The sequence below is a fragment of the Lissotriton vulgaris genome, chromosome 1_2 (assembly GCF_964263255.1).
Source record: "Lissotriton vulgaris chromosome 1_2, aLisVul1.2, whole genome shotgun sequence".
In the NCBI taxonomy this organism is placed as follows: domain Eukaryota; kingdom Metazoa; phylum Chordata; class Amphibia; order Caudata; family Salamandridae; genus Lissotriton; species Lissotriton vulgaris.
In genome coordinates this window covers 296,972,194-296,979,751 of record NC_141686.1, presented here as the reverse complement: position 1 = coordinate 296,979,751, position 7,558 = coordinate 296,972,194, and the positions used below count along the sequence as shown (strand labels likewise).

Below are 7,558 nucleotides of genomic sequence, written 5' to 3'. Positions count from 1 at the left end.
GTTTGCATGCAGCTATTGAGTCCAGTAAATAGATTACTGTGCTATATTAGAAGGCTTGCAACTCATGAACTGGAAGTAACAAAACAATCCAGTGTCAAAAGCAGCAGCCCGCTTACCTAGCTAAACAAAATACAACTCTGTGATCTGCATGTGACACGATGTGTTCTGCAGTGGTCACTTCAACCTTCTATTCTACATTATGAGACAAAACTGTAACAGGAAAAAATACAGGACTCTCCCAGAATTCAGTTAACCACTAGAGTTATCTCGTCAACGCTATTATAAACGCCTCCAATCTCTGCTGCAGGTTTCTTAACCCTATGAGATATTTGTTAATGCAGCCACTTTGTGGCCAATTGCACAATTTAGAACAAATGTACTGTCACATCTGTCCCTGTTGCAAATATCTTTGAAGCATATTTTTTTTTAACTAAATCTATAAATAGTTCAAGCTCTGCCCCCTCGTGACACCCACTTTCCTTCAAATATCTTGCCCCCCTAATGTATGGGCTGCCGGAGCAATCTCGCCTCACTACGAATCACGTGCCCGACGCCCTCCCGCCACGCACCGCCGTCATCAACCAACAGTCCAATCCCAGGACGGCCCTGGCAGCGTCCAACCAACGCAGCGGCACTTGCGGACGCCACGGCCAATGAACACTAGGACCTGAATCAGCAAACTACGATTGGCTGAGGGGCTGACAGTTCACCAGTCCCAGGACATCTTACATATTACCATTCTCCCTCGTTTCCAGACGACTCTGAAAATGTGTTCAGCATTGGGATTGGCTGTCACGTGACCCGGAAGTACAGGCATTCTTAACAGAGGTCGTCCTCCTAGAGGTCCATGAAGAACAAGAGGGTTTGAGCTGCATTTACGGACTGCCCGTGTAAGTAGCGGGAGGTGGGGACGTAACTGCGTTGCTTTTAAAACGGCCAGTTTCATCCTAGATGGGTGGATCGGTCTTCCAGAAATTCATTCTGTTCGGAGGTATTCAAGGGTACCTTCTTGCAGCTCTCATTTCCTAGTATTTCTTAGTTTTGCACCCGTTCTCCCGTTATAAAATTTGCTTAATTGAATTAGCTAAGAGATGTAAGAGTTGTTATTAATATCAGGGTCCAAAATATGTATATTTCCAACAAATACCCTATAACTAGGGGGCTATAATAAAATATTGTTTTAAGGCCACTTAAATCGTAGTTTTAAAAAAAACGGTGTTTTTCGAATGGTGCATATACATTTCAACTGAGATGGTTTCAACTTCAATGCCTCTAGATACGTAGTCGTAGGAATATGCATGTGATTAACACATCTATCAACCATTGGTACAAATAACATCATTCATTTATGGTAACTTCTTCAATTAGCTCTAAAGTTTCTTCATTGCAAACATCAAATACATAAAAAACAAAATGAAGTGGTGCCTATGTAAGTTGCTCAGGATAACATAGCTGGTTTAGCATATTTCCCATCAAGTTTCTGTAATTTCGCCATGATATCCTGTCACCTTCCGTCGGAATCACAGGCAGTAAAATGTTGTGTTGGAGGCGATGCATGGGTGAGACGAGAGTGGGCAAAACACTGAATAGTGGACACTCGGGCCAAAGCTCCTGCTGCCCTAATGTTTATGCAGAATCGCTCTATTTGTGTCATCAAAGGTTTGAAATGGACCCCATCTACTTTGATAACTCCCAAATATAGTTGCAGCCTGTTGAATCTTCTTGACCGTACCCAGATAAGGTTTACTGTCCAGGTGTGCTTCCACTTTCTACTCTTCTTGTTTTTAGCTTGATAAAACTCATCAAGAGTGAGATAAATGTTTGTGCTTTACCATCAGCACCTTCCCAGTGATAGACATCTGTGCTGTTCTTGAATCGCCGTCTTTGGTCTCTCCTTATCCCTTCAGCCTGCTTGACATTAACACTCTGGATCTGAGATGGTACATATCAATCATAGCCTTCAAAATATATGTATTGTACTGCATCTGTTATTTCTAAAGCACGGCTATCACTCCGCAGGAGTATCTTGGCGCTATGCAGAAATAGATGGGAGGTACAGGATAATACAAATTGCCTTGGATAGTAATGAAGGATTAAATAAGAGAGAACAATAGAGAGTCCGGAGCTCCAAAAATCCATGTTTTTAGAGATTTCCGGAAACAGGCTTCAGGTTGGATGAGACGGAGATTGCTGGGAAGTATATTCCATGGTCCTGCCCCAAGAACAGTTACTGATCTACCTCCCTTAGTTTTATATCTGAAGGATGTGGGTTTTAGAAGATTTGTTGAGGAAATCCTAAGAGGGCGTGTGGTGACATAGGGCGTGAATCTAGATCTTAGATACACTGGTCCTGAAAGGTCTAAAAGTGATGACTAGTATCTTAAATAGCGCTCTTTTATGAATGGGTAGCCAATGCAATGTTTTTAAAGCTGCGGATGCTGAGGAGGAACGTTACAGCTTAAGCACCAGGTGAGCAGCATGGTAGCTTAAGCACCAGGTGAGCTGCTGTCTGTTGAACGATCTGAAGTTTTTTTTAGGATTGCTTTGTTGGCACCCACGTAGAGCCTACTTTAGTAGTCTAACCTAGAGGCTATTCGGGCTGCTGTAACAGTTTTTCTTGCTGTGGCTGGGAGAAGGTAAAAAAAATAAAGATTGGAATTTGATCAGCTGGAATCACTTCATAGTCGCTGATAGTGCTTGTGGATGGAAGGGTAGGGTAGAGTCAAATTTTACTCCAAGATTGTTTACTACCTCCACCCTATTGGGTGGAGGTGGTATTTGGCAGGGGTGAAGGTGTTGGCTTTGCTTAGGAGCATGATTTCAGTTTTTTCTGAATTACACTTCGAATGGTTCTGCTTCATCCAGTGAATAATCTCTGTGAGACAATGTTGGAAGTTTTCTTCAGCATTGACTGAATGTTTATCTAATGTTAGAATCAGCTGAGTATCGTCTGCATATGAGGTAGTTTCAATGTTAAATGATGATATTAATTCTATGAGTTGGGCCATGTACATGTTAAACAGTACTGGGCTTAATAAAGAGCCTTGCAGGACATCTGTATGCAGTGGTTTCATGGCTGACTGGTAGTGACCAAGCATGGTTACTTGATGTCAAGAATTAATTGAGCTAGGCCTAAGCCAAATGAGAAATGCCACATGTGTTAAGGCGATGTAACAAGATCTCATGGGAGATGGTATCAAATGCAGCTGAAAAATCTAACAAAATCAGTGCTGTATTTTTCCCTTCATCCAGGGCAGATTTAAGGCTCTCTGATGTATGTAGAAGTGGCAATACTGTGGAGTGTAATGGCCTAAAACCTGATTGAGTCGGAAATAGCTTGGTTGTGGTTTCCAAAAAGGTCATAAGTTGACTGTTTTTTCAGTGATTTTCCTGAGACGGTAGTAGGGAAATAGGCCAGGGGCTACAAAGAGTGGTGAAGTCTGATAGCAGTTTTTTCTGGAGGGGCTTAACTGCCGCGATTTTCCAGTCGGGGATTACCTCTGCTAATGAGAGCGATGAAGTGGCTCTCCCCCCCCCCCCCCCCCCTCACACCTGCATTTAATTTGAGGAATACTCACCACCGTTTTGGTGGGCCCGGGTTCTGTGGGTGTTCCGGGGATCGTCTTGTCATCGGCGACCAGCGCCATCTTGGATTGGGTCCAGGCTTTTTTTGGCGGGCGCCATCTTGGAGCGTCCAGGCGCTCCTCCCTCCACTTCGGCGCCTATTTAAAGTCGCTCTTACCCGCGCAGCGGGAACGCGCAGCTAGGACGCCGTCGCTTGCCGGAGTCTTGCCAGAGTCCTGCCCGTCTGCGCCCGTCAGCGTCCCGGAGGCGTCTTGGCGGCGGGCGGGGCTCTGTTCACCGAGAATGAGTAATCTGGGCTCTCATTTGGTGCGGTACTCTTCTAGGGAGCTGCGCTCCTTGAATCATAGGGAGAGCTGCTGTTGTACTGTCTTTCCGGGCCGCTATAGGGGTAAGTCGCGATGTCCGGGTTGTGGCTGGCATCCGACACGGGTTCTGTCATCAGCCCCGCCTATTGACATAGCTGGTGCAGAGTATGCCTGCATGCTGTTAAACACCAGATCAGCTCGCAGCCATGCGCAACACATCTTTGAGCTCCTCGAGACAGAGAAGCCACTCTGCCTAATGCTGACGGAGACTTGGTGGGGTGAAGCTTCTAATCCCGATGTGGCTATGGCCATTCCGCCGGATTTTGACATCTTCAGGAAGGACGGAGCAAAGGGCAGGGGTGGCGGGGTCGCATTGGTGGTAAAGAAGGGCACGCCCTGCACTATCTTGCCCACTGAGGACATCCGCGGCTCGGAATCGTTGGCTTTTTCAATTGTGCTAGCGCCGCATCAATCAGTAAAGGGACTGTTAGTCTACCGCCCCCCTGGTCCGCTTGGGGCGTTTTTTGCTGACCTTGATTCGGTGCTGGTGGGTCTAGCACTGAGAGCAGAACACTGCTTAGTGGCGGGGGACTTTAACATCCGGATGGATGATCCGTCGGACCCCGCCGCTATTAAGCTTTTGGAGGCTATGACTCCGCTGGGTCTCACCCCGCATTTGCGGGGCCCGACCCATGACAAGGGGCACACTCTAGACCAGGTCTTCTCGACCTCTCCTTTAGTGGTGAAAGAGATTCTCCCGGTCTTGTGGTCGGATCACTGGCTGGCCAAATTTGTAATCAGCGGCAACGTCAGGGCGCCTAACCCTGTCTCACAGCAGCGGGGACGAGCCTCTAGAGCATTTAGCAGGGTGACCCCTGAGATGCTGGCTCAGGCTGCTGCGACGCACCCTTGCCCTCTGTCTGGCGAGCTAGAGAGAGACCTGGAGTCCCTGCAAGAATGGCTGACGGAGAGGCTGAATGACCTGGCCCCAGTCCTGCACCCCCGCCCGACATCTAAGCGGGTCTCGGCCCCTTGGTTTACCCCTGCTCTGCGGGCTACGCGGCAGCAGTGCAAGGTAGCCGAAAGGGCCTGGCGGGCACATTATGACAGCAAGGACAGGTCTGCCTACAAGGCTGTGGTTAAAGCTTACCACCGAGACATCCGCCTCGAAAAGAAAGCCTATCTTGCGGGGAGAATCGAAGCAGCTTCGAACTCCAGTAAGGAGATCTTTACCATCGTTCGAGAATTCATCTCCCCTCGGACTACTGCTTCGGAAGAGGGGCCTGTAGAATCTTGGGCGGCGGATCTTGCGTGTTTTTTTACAGGCAAGATCAAACTCATCCAGGACTCCTTTCTATCGAGTGAACCGGTTACATTGCCGATGCCTGAGGCGGGCTCGCCTTCCCCAGTTGCGCAGGGTGCCTTATTGGCTGAGTTTCCATCTCTGCCAGCCTCAGCTTCTCTAGCGCTTATGGGCAATTTAAAATCTGGGTCTCCGCTTGACCCCTGCCCTGCTAAGCTCCTGGGTAAACTGGCGGAGGTGGTTAATCCGCTGGCGCACCCTCTTCTCAACCTCTCGTTGAGTCTGGGAGAGGTGCCGCCAGTATGGAAGCAGGCAATGGTCATCCCGTTGCTTAAAAAGCCGGGACTTGACCCGAAAGCCCCAGCCAATTACAGGCCAATTTCGTTGCTGCCGGCTCTTGTAAAAATTCTGGAGAAGCACGTTCAGTCGGTGCTCTCCAATTTTCTGGAGTCCCATGAGATCTTACATGACTCCCAGTCGGGCTTCCGTTCACATCGCAGCACCGAGACCGCGCTCCTTGAGGTTTCTGAAACCATTAAAGGGGTGTTGGATACCGGGGGCAAAGTCATGCTGGTGTTGTTGGACTTGTCGGCGGCTTTCGACACCGTCCCCCATGAGGGCCTGCTCGCAAGACTCTTTGAGATTGGTCTGCGGGGGACGGTGCTCAAATGGTTTTCTTCCTTTTTGGCGGCCGCCGGCAAACGATCTGGGCATCATCTGACACCGACGTAATGCCGCCTCTGGGAGTCGGGGTCCCTCAGGGCTCTATATTGAGCCCGACCCTTTTTAACATCTTTATGACCCCTTTGGCGGCGGTGGCGGAGTCATTTGGTGCCCGGATCGTGTCGTATGCCGACGACACCCAGCTCCTCTTCTCTTGCGAGAGAGGGGCTGACTTTGACGGGGAGAGTATCCAGAATTGCCTTGGGGCTGTGTTCGCATGGTTCCAACTGAACAGCCTCAAGTGCAATTCCGACAAATCGGAGGTACTCTTCTTCGGGTGCGATACGGAGCCTAGCTGGCAGGCCTGGTGGCCCATCGACATGTTCCCTCCGTCCGGCTCTTCTCCCATGGCTAAAAACTTGGGGGTTAAGATGGACAAGGGGCTGACGATGAAAGCCCAGATCTTGGGGGTAACCGGCACTTGCTTTGGCCTGTTAAAAATGCTGCGGAGGTTCTTGCCTCTCTTGTCCGAGGAGCACAGGAGGCTGACGGTGCAGGCTCTGATAGGCTCCAGGTTGGATTATGCCAACATTCTTTACCTGGGCCTGCCAGAGTATCTGCTACAAAGGCTTCAAGTTGCACAGAACGCGGCGGCCAGGGCCATCTTTGGCCTAAGTAGACGGGCCAGCGCCTCTGGGTTGTTGGTGACGTTACACTGGCTACCCATCCGCAAACGGATTGCCTTTAAGGCTCTGACCTTGGCCTACAAAGCGCTCCATGCTGTGGGAGCTAAACATCTCCAAAAGAGACTGACCTTTTACCATCCGACTCGCTCGTTGAGGTCAGAATCTCTACTTTTGGCGGCTGTTCCGCGTGTGAAGAGGGCTCGCCTTGGGGGCCGCTCTTTCAGTCTGTTGGCCCCACAGATGTGGAATGCTCTACCGCTCCCTTTGCGGGGGGCGTCTACTCTCCTTAATTTTAGAAGAGGTCTCAAAACCTGGCTGTTTTCCCAATAGGTCTGCCAGCAGTTTCGCTTTCTTTTGGTTTATCTTTTAACCTCTTTTAGCTGTGTTGTGTTATTCTGAAATCTGTTCCCCTTACCTAAAAGCGCCGGGACACTCTTTTTGAGTAACCGTTGCGCTATACAAAAGAATAAATAACATAACATAACATAACAAGTTATTATACTGTTGATGAATGTGTTCACAATGTCAATGTGTTTTATAGGCCGCATAAAGAGACCCTACCATAATCCACAAAGATTTTGCTGAGTCCACAATAGTTGGTTGAACGTTGAGTGCATTGAGATGTTGGATTACGTCTTGCATCAAGGGGATTTTAGCGGGGGCTATAAGGATGAATTTGGTCTTTAGATCGTTCAGTTTGAGGTGATTTTCTGCCAACCATGTTTGGGTGTTCATGACGCATGGTAAAGAAGAGGTAAACCAGTTTAGCACTGATCCTGATAAACCCATCCTAAGTCTGAGAAGATCAAGCAGATTCTCGTGTTTGACTGTGTCAGTCTGAAGATAGGTCTGGCAGGATGAGTAGGCATGATCGGTTCTGGTCAAGGATTTGTAGCACATCATCAGTAATGTGAGTCATGGCTGATTCCGTGCTGTGCCCTGCTCTGAAGCCTGATTGGTAGTTGTTTAGGAGGTCAAATTGATCTATATGTTTATTTAGTTGGTGGTGCACACAT

At 48.7% G+C, this 7,558-nt stretch overlaps 1 protein-coding gene across 1 annotated transcript in view; it reads left to right on the top strand.

Moving 5' to 3' along the window:
• Positions 1–757: 757 nt before the first annotated feature.
• Positions 758–7,558, top strand: part of NDUFS8 (NADH:ubiquinone oxidoreductase core subunit S8) — a 50,654-nt gene continuing 43,853 nt past the window's right edge. Inside the window, exon 1 of the mRNA XM_086953280.1 lies at positions 758–890. The gene's annotated coding sequence lies outside the window, so the exon portion shown is untranslated. The remainder of the gene's footprint in view (positions 891–7,558) is intronic.